The 11,870-nt window shown below is 47.4% G+C and overlaps 1 long non-coding RNA gene across 1 annotated transcript; it reads right to left on the reverse strand.

Moving 5' to 3' along the window:
* Positions 1 to 4,115: 4,115 nt before the first annotated feature.
* Positions 4,116 to 11,426, reverse strand: LOC119367404. Its single transcript, XR_005176290.1, has 3 exons — positions 11,391 to 11,426; positions 4,729 to 4,839; positions 4,116 to 4,188 (listed from the first exon to the last, which is right to left on the reverse strand). It is a non-coding gene; the product is annotated as an uncharacterized LOC119367404 (long non-coding RNA).
* Positions 11,427 to 11,870: the final 444 nt, after the last annotated feature.

The following is an 11,870-nucleotide window of genomic DNA, read 5'->3' on the forward strand; positions in this document are numbered from 1 at the left end:
GCCACTCCTTATTCCATAATCCATCAAATCTTTACCCAAAAACTTGAAAACTTCACAACACAAAACTCAACAGAAAATCTCATAAGCTCCGTTAGCGAAATAAAACAAACCACCACTTAAAGGTACTGTAATGAAATCATTATTTATTTATATTGGTGTTAAACCTACTGTATTCCAACTTCTCTATGGTTCATAACCTCCGATACTAGCCATAGATTCATCAAAATAAGAAAACAACACACGAAAAACAGAATCTGTCAAAAACAGAACAGTCTGTACCAATCTGTATCTAATGCAAACTTATGGAACCTAAACAATTCTAACAAATTAGGAAGTCCTAGATAATTTGTTTACTAATCTACTGAAAAAAGGATCAACTGGAAATCACGTTTCTGTGATGTATGAAAACTAATCTCGTGTGCGCAAAGTTTCTGTTTTTTACAGCAAGATCAAATAACTATCACCTTAGGTTATCCAAAAGGTTTTACTTGGCACAAACACTAATTAAAACACAAAAAACACAATCATAGCAGTAGCATGATGAATTATTTATTACTAAACAGAACCAAAAATATAGAAATAAAAATAAAATTGGGTTGCCTCCCAACAAGCACTATCGTTTAACGCCCCTAGCTAGGCATAAAAACAGGGATAGATCTAAGTATAATCATCTTTGGTTTTTAATTTTTTAGCGGAGTCGCGCTCGAATCCGAGAGGTTCCTTACGTTTCCCTTCATATTCAGAAATTTTTAGATCTAAGGAATCCAACCGCTTATTGCAAAGGGTAATCAACATATTCATGCGGTGAGGATTTCCGCTAACACTTTTTAGAGGTTGAAGAGACTTCTGTAAAAAATTGTTACTTTGCAAATCTTCTCAAAAACATGTGTTTCTTTATGGGCGTGATGTGGACCTTTTTGTTGAGGTAGCATTCCCAATATTCCCTCTATAATTTCAAGTGCAATACTTGGATCAATTTCGATAAAATTCCTTTTGGCATTGCAATTCAAGAGTTGTCTATGGGACATATTTAGTACAACATAAAAATTGCCAAGTAAGATTCTAAAATTCACCTCTAGGGTGCAATTGCGATAAGATTCCATCATCCTATATCAATCATCTTTTAAGTTTTCTCCTTGTGTTTGTTTGAAGTGAAGAACTTCAAACTCGGGAGACAAAGGAGCAGATAAAGGACTAGTCACGGCGACAAACGGCAACACAAGAAGCAGGCGAAAAAGAGGCGAATTGAAAAGAGGGCGAATAAAACGGCAAAGGTGAAGTGGGGGAGAGGAAAACGAGAGGCAAATGGCAAATAATGTAATGCGAGGGATAAGAGTTTGTGATGGGTACTTGGTATGTCTTGACTTGTGCGTAGACTCCCCGGCAATGGCGCCAGAAATCATTCTTGCTACCTCTTGAGCATGCATTGGTTTTCTGTTGAAGAGGAAAGAGTGATGTAGCAAAGTAGCGTAAGTATTTCCCTCAATTTCTGAGAACCAAGGTATCAATCCAGTAGGAGGCCACATGCAAGTCACTCGTACCTACACAAACAAATAAGAACCTTGCAACCAACGCGATAAAGGGGTCATCAATCCCTTCATGGCCACTTGCAAAAGTAAGATCTGATAGAGATGATAAGATAAATATTTTTGGTATTTTTGTTTTATAGATTGAAAAGTAAAGATTGCAAAATAAACGGCGACAGAAATTGCTAAGTGTTGGAAGATTAATATGATGGAAAATAGACCCGAGGGCCATAGGTTTCACTAGTGGCTTCTCTCAAGATAGCATAAGTATTACGGTGGGTGAACAAATTACTGTCGAGCAATTGATAGAAAAGTGCATGGTTATGAGAATATCTAGGCATGATCATGTATATATGCATCACGTCCGCAACAAGTAAACCGAAACGATTCTGCATCTACTACTATTACTCCACACATCGACCGCTATCCAGCATGTATCTAGAGTATTAAGTTCATAAGAATAGAGTAACGCATTAGGAAAGAAGACATGATGTAGAGGGATAAACTCAAGCATATGATATAAACTCCATATTTTGTCCTCGATGGCAACAATACAATATGTATTGGTTCCCCTTCTGTCACTGGGATCGAACACCGCAAGGTTGAACCCAAAGCTAAGCACTTCTCCCATTGCAAGAAAGATCAATCTAGTAGGCCAAACCAAACTGATAATTCGAAGAGACTTGCAAAGATAAAAAATCATACATAAAAGGATTGAGAGGATATTCAAATATTGTTCATAGATAATCTTGATCATAAACCCTCAATTCATCGGATGTCGACAAACACACCGCAAAAAGAGTTACATCGAATAGGTCTCCAAGAAGATCGAGGAGAACTTTGTATTGAGATCCAAAGAGAGAGAAGAAGTCATCTAGCTAATAACTATGGACCCGAAGGTCTGAGGTAAACTACTCAAACATCATCGGAGAGGCTATGGTGTTGATGTAGAAGCCCTCCGTGATCAATGCCCACTCCGGCAGAGCGCCGAAAAATGCCCCAAGATGGGATCTCACGGGTACAGAAGATTGCGGAGGTGGAAATAGGGTTTCGTGGTGCTCTCGGATGTTTTCGAGGTACGTGGATATATATAGGTGAAAAAATAGGTCGGTGGAGCTGCGAGGGGCCCACGAGGGTGCACTACCAGAAACTAGAATTTTCCTATGAGCTAAAAAACAACAGGAAAATAGGGTATACCGATAGGAATAGTATTTCCTGTCGGCCGGCCGTCAGGTCTAGCCATCAGCTTGAGAGGGAAAATAAGATATGCCTGTCAGCCGCCAGGGACATTATTCCTGTCAGTTTTCCTTATTTTCCTGTCAGTTTTGGCACAACAGGGATATGTAAGTGTCAGGTTTGGCAAACCAGGGAAATTGTATATCCCTGTCATATGTAACCGTCAGGGAAAAATAGAAACCAATCAACAAAAAAAATTAATTCAACGTAGCTTTTCCATTACTCAAAATACTTATAACATAGAAGCATCAATATCAATAGCTTACATGAACATAAGAGTAACAAAGTCACACATCTTACAATTCCATACAATTTACAGGAACCAAAGGTCAACAAAAACAGAGGTGCAACATCTAACAACACACAAGTGCATCAACTAAATACTCACAACATGAGACCTCATTTTCTATAATGTTTTGTTGTAGCTTACGTTGCAAGCTTCTCTTCAAGGTTACCCTGCAGTGGATATAATTGAACTTGAAAAAATGTAACAAGAAATAGGAACAATATTTATAAGATAAAATTAGCATAATCTATTTGATATCTCAGTTTCTCGCAATAACATTGGCATATATATCCCACCTGTTTTTGGCAGATCAAAGTTACCGAATTTTACAGGACAAAACAACAGAGTTATTTGTTCTAGCATCATATCCCAGACTTGATACAGACCATGCAACTGACAAAATCCATTCAAATGACAACCTGAGTTTCTCGATTAGTTGGAAAAAACTATCAGCTAACAGCCTGAGTAGATAAGTTATTAGGGCTTCTTGCAAGTATTGTATAATGACAGGGAGTTAAGTATATCCATGTCGGATTTCCAAAAAAGGGCAGATTCGTCATTTTCTCCATAATAAAAAACAAAGCATTATGCAATTATTTGATAATGTAACAACAGGGAACGACATCTCTTCATTCAGAAGAATATGTAGAATTTCTTGCCTTGATTGATAACCTCAACTTCTTCTGGCAGCCTCTCCTTGTTGTACAGATAATCTACCTTGAACTTTCCATGCAGCTGCTCACTGCTTCCTAAATCATACATAATGAAGTATGAAACCAAATGGCATGGACAAACAAAAATTGAGAACACTATTGCATAGTGACTAGTGAGACAATAAAAGACCGCAAAGAAATAGAAAGAGTCTAGTGGCTAGTGGCTAGTGGCGAAGCTACAAACAGATGGCTGTCGGGTCAACAAAAAATTATTCACTGGGTGCAATTTAACACTCAGATTTCTGTCAAGCTAACAAGTGCCAACAACAATTCTTGACTACATACAAATCAAGCCATAGGAATTGGTAAGATGAATAGAAGCTACCACAATAGAAATTTAGAGATAGGGAGATCAAAAAAATTACCTGTGTTGTCTTGCAGATTCTTCTCCCCTCATGCAGCAATATTCACATCATGCAAACCTCTCCTGAAAATAAAGATATCTTTATCAGCTAATCTAAGTTCTGGATACAAATTAGCAGAACTGCTAACAAATCAAGGAGTGGCAGAGACATAACCTCCGCTGCTAGCTGCGTTGATCAGTGTAACCAAAAGGTATGGAAAAAGAAAACTAGAGAACACGTTTTTACGGTTCTGCATAGTGAAACAATAAAAGATACCACAGAAATAGAAAAAGGACATGTTCAGACTAAACAAACATAGCAACTACTCGCTCAATAATTTTGATCTCATGATATTGAGCACACTGTACAAAGCATGGTTTGGTAATATACACTAGACAACTTGACTGACAATTGATAATAAAATTTTGGAGATGAGGGTGGAAACAAAAGTAAAATTATCTTGATTACACCAAAGGCTCGGGCGGTACATCCAGAATCCATAATTTTGTTCCCAATCAAGACGTACTGCAAACTAGAAAAATCAGACCTCAAATAGGTGCCGACCAATATTTAATTTCTAGGTTCATGTGTGTACAACAACAAAATATGCAGGGGAATAGTACCACTTCATCTGGAAGAATATTATTCAATTTGTTGGCATGGAGTGCCCACCTCAACCTCCTGCTTTAACCTCTATTTTGCACTGATGATGTTCTCTCAATTCTTCCTAAATCCTAACATAATTAAAGAGACCAAAATCCAAAGGGATGGATAAACAAGTTAGAGAGCAAACTGTTACTGTAAATCATAAGAAGAAAATAGAATGTAAAGGAACATTCAGACTGAACAAACATAGTAGTTATTGGCTCAAAACATACCAGATGATCTTGTGCATACTAGCCATCCAATGGTACTGTAATATATAGGAGAAACCATGACATAATTTTTTTTTCTCGAATGCACACAAGCATGCGCATCATATATATAAGAAAGAACGGGGGTAAAGAGCCCCAATACAGCGTTATGGGCAATCTTGCCCAATCCACCTAGATTACAAAAACGGACTACTCATGATCAACCCACCGTGCCAAACTACCGAAGAAATCACTCATATCACCTTTAAGGAAACCGGCTACAGCCCACGCCTTACCCTCCTCCAAGATTCTAGTACCAATGCGTGCGGATGAGGGCAACTCGCTATCAAACACAATACCATTCCTATGCTTCCATAACTCCCAAAAACCTAGCACCAAGATCGTGCGGTGGTCTCGCAGCCGCCCATCCGCGCTGAACTTGCTCTGACACCAGGTCACCAAGGTGTCGACCGTGGTGGGCACCCAGTCAGGTCTACCAAGAGCCGTGCACACCTCATGCTATACCATCTTAGCAAAGACACATCCCAACAAGATATGATTGATGGTCTCTTCACTTTGATTGCAGAACGGACACGAGTCCTGGTGTGGTAATCCTCTCCGAGCCAGTCTGTCGGAGGTCCAGCATCTGTTCCGCAAAGCCAACCAAGAGAAAAAGCGGCATCGCCATGGTGCCCTTGACCTCCAAGAGAAATCCGCTGTTGGGCTGACCACTCTTCCTATGAACTTGGCTGCATAAGCAGATCGAACAGAGAAAGTTCCATTGCTCTCCTAGGCCCAAGAGAGCATGTCCCGGGAGTCTGGCTGAAGTTGAATGATGGACACCCGATGCCAGAGGTTCACATACTCGCGCAGCTCCTCCAAGTCAAGATTTGGGTTAATATCCAAAGGCCATGAGCCCTCCTGAATAGCCGTACGCACCGACATGCTGAAGCGCTTCCTCGGCGGCACCTTAGCATAGACCTTCGGGGCGAGATCCTGGATCCTGGACCCATCCAGCCAGCGGTCTTTGCAAAAGAATGTATTCGAGCCGTCACCCAGCTTAGTGTGCGCGCCCGAGCGGAATAGTTGTAGGGACTCCGTTGGAACAAGGATGTCAAACTCGTTCCATGGTGTTGAGGCATCAACACGGCGCAGCCAAGGCCACCTCGCCTGCATAGCAATGTTCAACCATTTCAAGTCTGGAACTCCCAAACCACCTGCCCATTTAGGCGTGCATACAATGTCCCATCCAACAGAGCACTGTCCACCATTAGCCTCCACTTTTGCACACCAGAGGAAACCTCTGATGATTTTGTTCATCGCTTTAATTGTCTTGGCCGGCAGATCCAGAGCCATCATGGCGTGGATGGGAATGGCACAGAGAACCGCCTGCACAAGCAGAAGCCTTCCACTCTTGGGCATGGCGGAGCCGCACCATGTGGGGAGGCGACGCGCCAGCTGGTCCACCAGGTACTGCAGCTGCGCATGAGTCTGCTTCCGAATGGTGAGGGGTAGCCCTAAGTATTTGCATGGGAAGCGGCTAAATGGGAAACCCAGCATTTGCCCCACCAACATCTTTTGATCGTCGGAGCAACGAATAGCGAAGGCCGCGCTCTTGATATGGTTTATCCGAAGTCCAGAAGCCACGCCAAAAGCTTCAAAGATGTCAGCCGTGACTGACAAATCCAAACAGCCCGGCTTGACGAAGAGCATCACATCATCCGCGAAGATGGATATTCTCTATTTCAGCCCAACTCTTGTTTCAGCCCAACTCTTGCCAGTGGGGAAAGTAAGCAGCGAGAAGCAGCCAGCTCAAATAACTTATGCAAAGGCTCCATGATCAAGATGAAAAGCAAGGGAGACACCGGATCTCCCTGGCGCAATCCACAACAGTTAAGAATATCTTTATCGGGCACTCCATTTATCAATACCCGTGTCGTCGTAGTGCCAAGAAGACCAACGATCCAAGAGATCCATCTCTGGCCAAACCCCAATCTGGTAAGAACCTCAATCAAGAATGGCCATTGAACAGTATCAAATGCCTTTGTGATGTCCAGCTTGAGCATTACCGCCGGGTCTCCCAACGCATATAGCCTCCGCGCCGTGCATTGGACTAACATGAAATTGTCATGCAAGGATCTCCCTTGCACGAACGCACTCTGATGTACACCCACCAGTCTAGGAATATCTTTCGCCAACCTGATCGCCAAGACTTTGTCGAATAGCTTAATAGCTCCATGAACAAGGCTAACCGGGCGAAAATCCTTAATGTCCACAGCCCCATCCACCTTCGGAAGCAAAGATATGAGAGCTTTATTAATCACCTGCAGGCCTCGCATATCGCAAAGATAGAACGTGTGGAACGCGCGCATTATATCGTCCTTAATGATACCCCAGCATGAGGCATAAAACCTCCCAGTAAATCCATCCGGCCCAGGGGCCTTATCCAAAGGCATAGACTTAACAGTCTGCTCCACTTCCTCTGCCGTAAAAGGGAGCTCAAGGTGCGAGAGGTCTAGGGAGGGGAGATCAAGAGCATCAAGATTAAGGGTGTGTGCCCGCTGAGTGGGAGTGCCCAACAGATTGTCATAGTAGCCATCCACCATTGCCGCAATGTTTTCCTGCCCCAAGAAAGTCTCACCCTCCTTAGTCAGCCGAGACATATAATTCTTCCTTTTTCAGTGCCTCGCATGACGATGAAAAAACTCCGTATTCGCGTCACCGTCTTTTAGGAAGATCATCCTTGATCTTTGCCGGGCTATCGTCCTTTGCAACGAGCATAGACCGAGGAGCTTGCATTTTAGAGTACGACGGAGAGTTACTTCCTCGACGGAGAGAATCCTAGTCTCGGATGCCAAGTCCAAACGATAGATCAGCTCCATTGCCACCCCAACCTGAAGATTTACATTACCGATCCACTTGTCACTCCACCTCTGCAGGGCTTTGGCCGTAGCCCCTAGCTTAAGGTGCAAAGCCACATAGGGGTTCCCCAAAGAAGGGATTGAACCCCAAGCTGCCTGGACGATATCCATGAAGCCGTCCACTTTAGGCCAAAAAGCTTCAAAACGGAAGCGACGACCAACCTTCCAATCGGCATTAAGCTCAAGGAGCAGGGGGCAATGATCTGAAATGGACGAACCCAAGGCTCCCAGGAAGCATGAGGGATGGAGGTCATCCCAGTCATTTGTCGAAAGAACATGGTCGATTTTCTCCAAAGTAGCCAGCTGCCGTTCATTGGACCAAGTATATCTTCTACCGTTGAGGTACACCTCCTTGAGCTCAAGCCTATTAAGCGTGGACCGAAACCGAGACATGATCCTCCTGTTAATTGCATGGTTGTTCTTATCCTCGGGGTTTAAGATGAGGTTGAAATCCCCAACTATGGACCAAGCGCCAGCATGGAGATCACAAATCTCACAAAGTTCCTCCATGAACTCAACCTTGTCCGCATCAAGGTGAGGGCCGTATACCCCAATGAGCCACCAATGAGATCCATCATGCGCTTGACCAGCGCTGTTAAGGTGTTATCCATATAGTGTGGGTTGGACAATGCCACCTGCGTGGCATCCCAAGCCAATATGATGCCGCCCCGCGTGCCATCAGCCGGCAAATAAAAGAAGTCCTCAAATCTATTACCCATACAGTGACGAATTACGTCCAGAGTTACAACCTTGAGCTTACACTCCTAAAAACAGACTACCGATGGTTTGGCCGCCACTACTACTTGACAGATTGCCGTCCTTATCGCCGGAGTATTCAAGCCCCGGATATTCCACACGAGCACTTTATTTGGTTGTGCATCCATAAGAAAACATCTCCACAAAGTCCACCAAAGCCAGCAAGATCATGCTGCACCTACCACACCGGCGTGCAGCTCCTGGAGCGGAGCTGCAGGGGGCTCCCAGCCAAAGAGGGCCAAGATAGCAGCGATGTGGCTATCCGAGAGAGGCTGCGAGAATAACTCCACATATGCCTTGAGTGCCTCATCTCCAATAGTCTCCCCTTCGTTGGCCAAGCACAGTTTCCTAATGATGGCCTGCTGCTGCTTGGATGCAGCCGAGCCCCTGCCCATACTTTTAGCAAGCCGCACGCTTCTTCTAGGTGTAACATCCAGGTTCCTCTTGGTCCTGGGTCTTCTCTGCCTGCTCGCCGATGGCCTCCGCCCCAGAGGGGTGGGCAGTATATGGTTTGGCGAACCCCTGATCTGGGAGGCAAAGCCCTGAGCCTCCAGGTCCATCTCCGCGTCGAACCCAACATCCAGGGAGCCAGGCGTTGGTGCAGCCAGCGCATGCAACTCATTCCGCAAAGATCCGAATGAGAGCGCCGAAAAACTCACCATGCACGTAGGCACATCACCACTGCATGCATGCCGCTGAGCGGGATCACACATGTCGCCACACGCATCACTCTCCCATGGGCTAACGGGATCCTGCTCCCACTCACCACCAAGGAAGCAGACAGAAAATGGTCCTCCGGAGGGAGCCGCGTGGGGTCCGTTGCCCAGTCCGCGCAAGTGTCCACCTCAAGTTCCCAGGAGCAAATGAGAACTCGGGAGGGAGAAACTTCCTCAGCCCCCACGCCCCGTCCCGATAGCTGTTGCTCAGTGCGCGGCAGCCGAGGGGGAGTAGACGGCGTGGCAGATGCAGGGGAGGTGGATAACCTCGGATCCAACGTTGGGCGCTGGCCCACCGAGTCACCCACTCCCGAAACCTGCTGCCTTGGGGAGCTGGCAGTCACCCTACCAAGATGCTCCTGACGCACGGCTGCGAGAGGATAAGCTGATCCTCAGATAAAGCCGCAGCATGGAAGTCATGTGGGGCTGTGTGATCGTCTGCAAAGGCCACGCCATGCAAGTCGAGTGGGGTCGGCTGGTCAACAGAAGCCGTTTGAATCGGGGACAGCCCCACACGCGGCACCGAGCCGGCGGAGGAACGAGCGGACTCCGGCGACCTCTCCCGAGCCGGAACCCTATGCGGAGCAGCCCCACGCCGGCGACGGTGCGATCTGGAGCGACCACGCCCACGACGACCCCCAAGCTGCCCATCAGAGTCCTCCTCGGCCGACGACGGTGGCGGCGGAGGAGATCCTACTGGCGGCCACGGACCTACAATCCAAGGAGCAACCGGCGGCGCCTCCTGAACGATATCCACCGGGTACCAGAGCGCGTCCAGAAGGCCATCCTCCCGCTGGATCGAGCGTCTCCCTGCCTCTTCCACCACAAGAATGCGCCTTTGAGGGATCCTCGCCGAGTCGTCCGTGCGCAACCATACGCGTAACGCAGACAAGTCGTCCCGCCGCGTCGTGCAGTCAGCCACTCTGACCACGATGCCAAGCCCCCAGAGCAAGGACTCCGCCGCCCGCCGAGACCAGGCATTCACCGGGACGCCGAAAAGGGCCAGAGGCACCAGAAACGGCATGGTGATCGCTATGGCCCGTGCGGAGCGCGACCAAGGACGCAACAGAAGCTCACTGCGACCCACCGGGACACGACCACGATCCACCAACATGTTGCGCGTGGCCAAGTTCCTGCATAATACGAGGAATTCCTCCGGGAAGAAGGGACGGATGGACATGTCCAAGGCCCCGATGCCGAACTCCGCATGAATCGCCGCAGCAGCATCAGCCAAGCCCAGGCCAGCCACCGGCCGAGCACCGGACACCGACACGACAACAGCCCTGCCGAGTTCCGCCTCCAAAGCAACCGTCTCCGCCGATGCCTCCAAGAAGCAGCAGTCCACCGGCTCCAAGGGCTGCCCGCCGACAAAGGCCGACAGAGGCAGAGCGGAGACAGGGCGAGCGACGGAACCAGCGCTGGCCACCTGTGACCAGGAGCGCTCCGCGCGAACGGCACCAGCCGGAGGGGGGCCGGGAGGGGGAGGAGGAGGGTCGGGCGGTGTCATGAGGCAGACGACGTGGGCAGGTGGCGGGCCCGGGGGAGGGGCGGAAGTACCAAGCGTGGAGCCGGGGTGGTCTGCAACCCAGCAGGCGGGCAGCCCCGGAGCGCCGGAGGAGGGCACGGGGGCTGCGAGACCGGCGACGCACTCCGAGGCTGCATGCAGCCCCGCGACTCATGATAAACTTTGGAACAAGGGCGAAAGCACAAGTCAAAATCAGATGCACCAGGTATCCCAACGCAAGACAAAAGATGGGTTACGCATAGAACCTGCTAATGAACAATGAAAAGATAATATTCCTACTAACTTATTTTAAAATATTGTTATTTACTGCTCGATTTTGAGAAAACTGATTGGGTAACTAATGTCCACTGTTACAGCTTATTCAATAATTACAAATTCCATTTACATGTTAATACACAATAACCAAATATTGGAAGGCATGATACAGGACCAGAAAGCAAGACATGCATAGCCTATATTTTCAGAACTTGGTGAAATATTAAATGATAACAAGCATGTCGTACTATCCATTACCTTGACAATCAATAGCTCAACTCTGCTTTCTTCCTCGTAATAAGTGATTTTTCTGAGAAGTCATGTAAACCTGGAAGATGAAAGAAAAAGATCTCACACAGCCTTTCTAAAAGCAGTTGCAGCTCTGTTCTAGTACAATCTTTTGCAGAGAAATCAACGGCTTTTTGTCCAAAAGGACCCCCTGCCGAACGCTATTGTCAAAAAGGACTATCTGCAGATAAAAACGTCAAAAAGGACCCCCTGGCTAGTGGCGGCAGGTGCGGCAGGCGACACGTGGCACCTGCCGCCACACCAGGAGGCGGCTGGCCCGGCCGCCACCGCAGGAGGCGGCCACGCCAGCCGAACGGAATCTCCACTCTGCGTCGCGCCGTGACGGAACGGGGCGGGCCAGGTGGGCCCGGCCGCCACCGGGCGAGGCGGCCAGCCCTGGCGCGGTCGCTGCCTGGGCGACAGGCCCTGATGCGAGCGGGCCCCGCCGGT

Source organism: Triticum dicoccoides, chromosome 2B, assembly GCF_002162155.2.
Source record: "Triticum dicoccoides isolate Atlit2015 ecotype Zavitan chromosome 2B, WEW_v2.0, whole genome shotgun sequence".
Lineage (NCBI taxonomy): Eukaryota > Viridiplantae > Streptophyta > Magnoliopsida > Poales > Poaceae > Triticum > Triticum dicoccoides.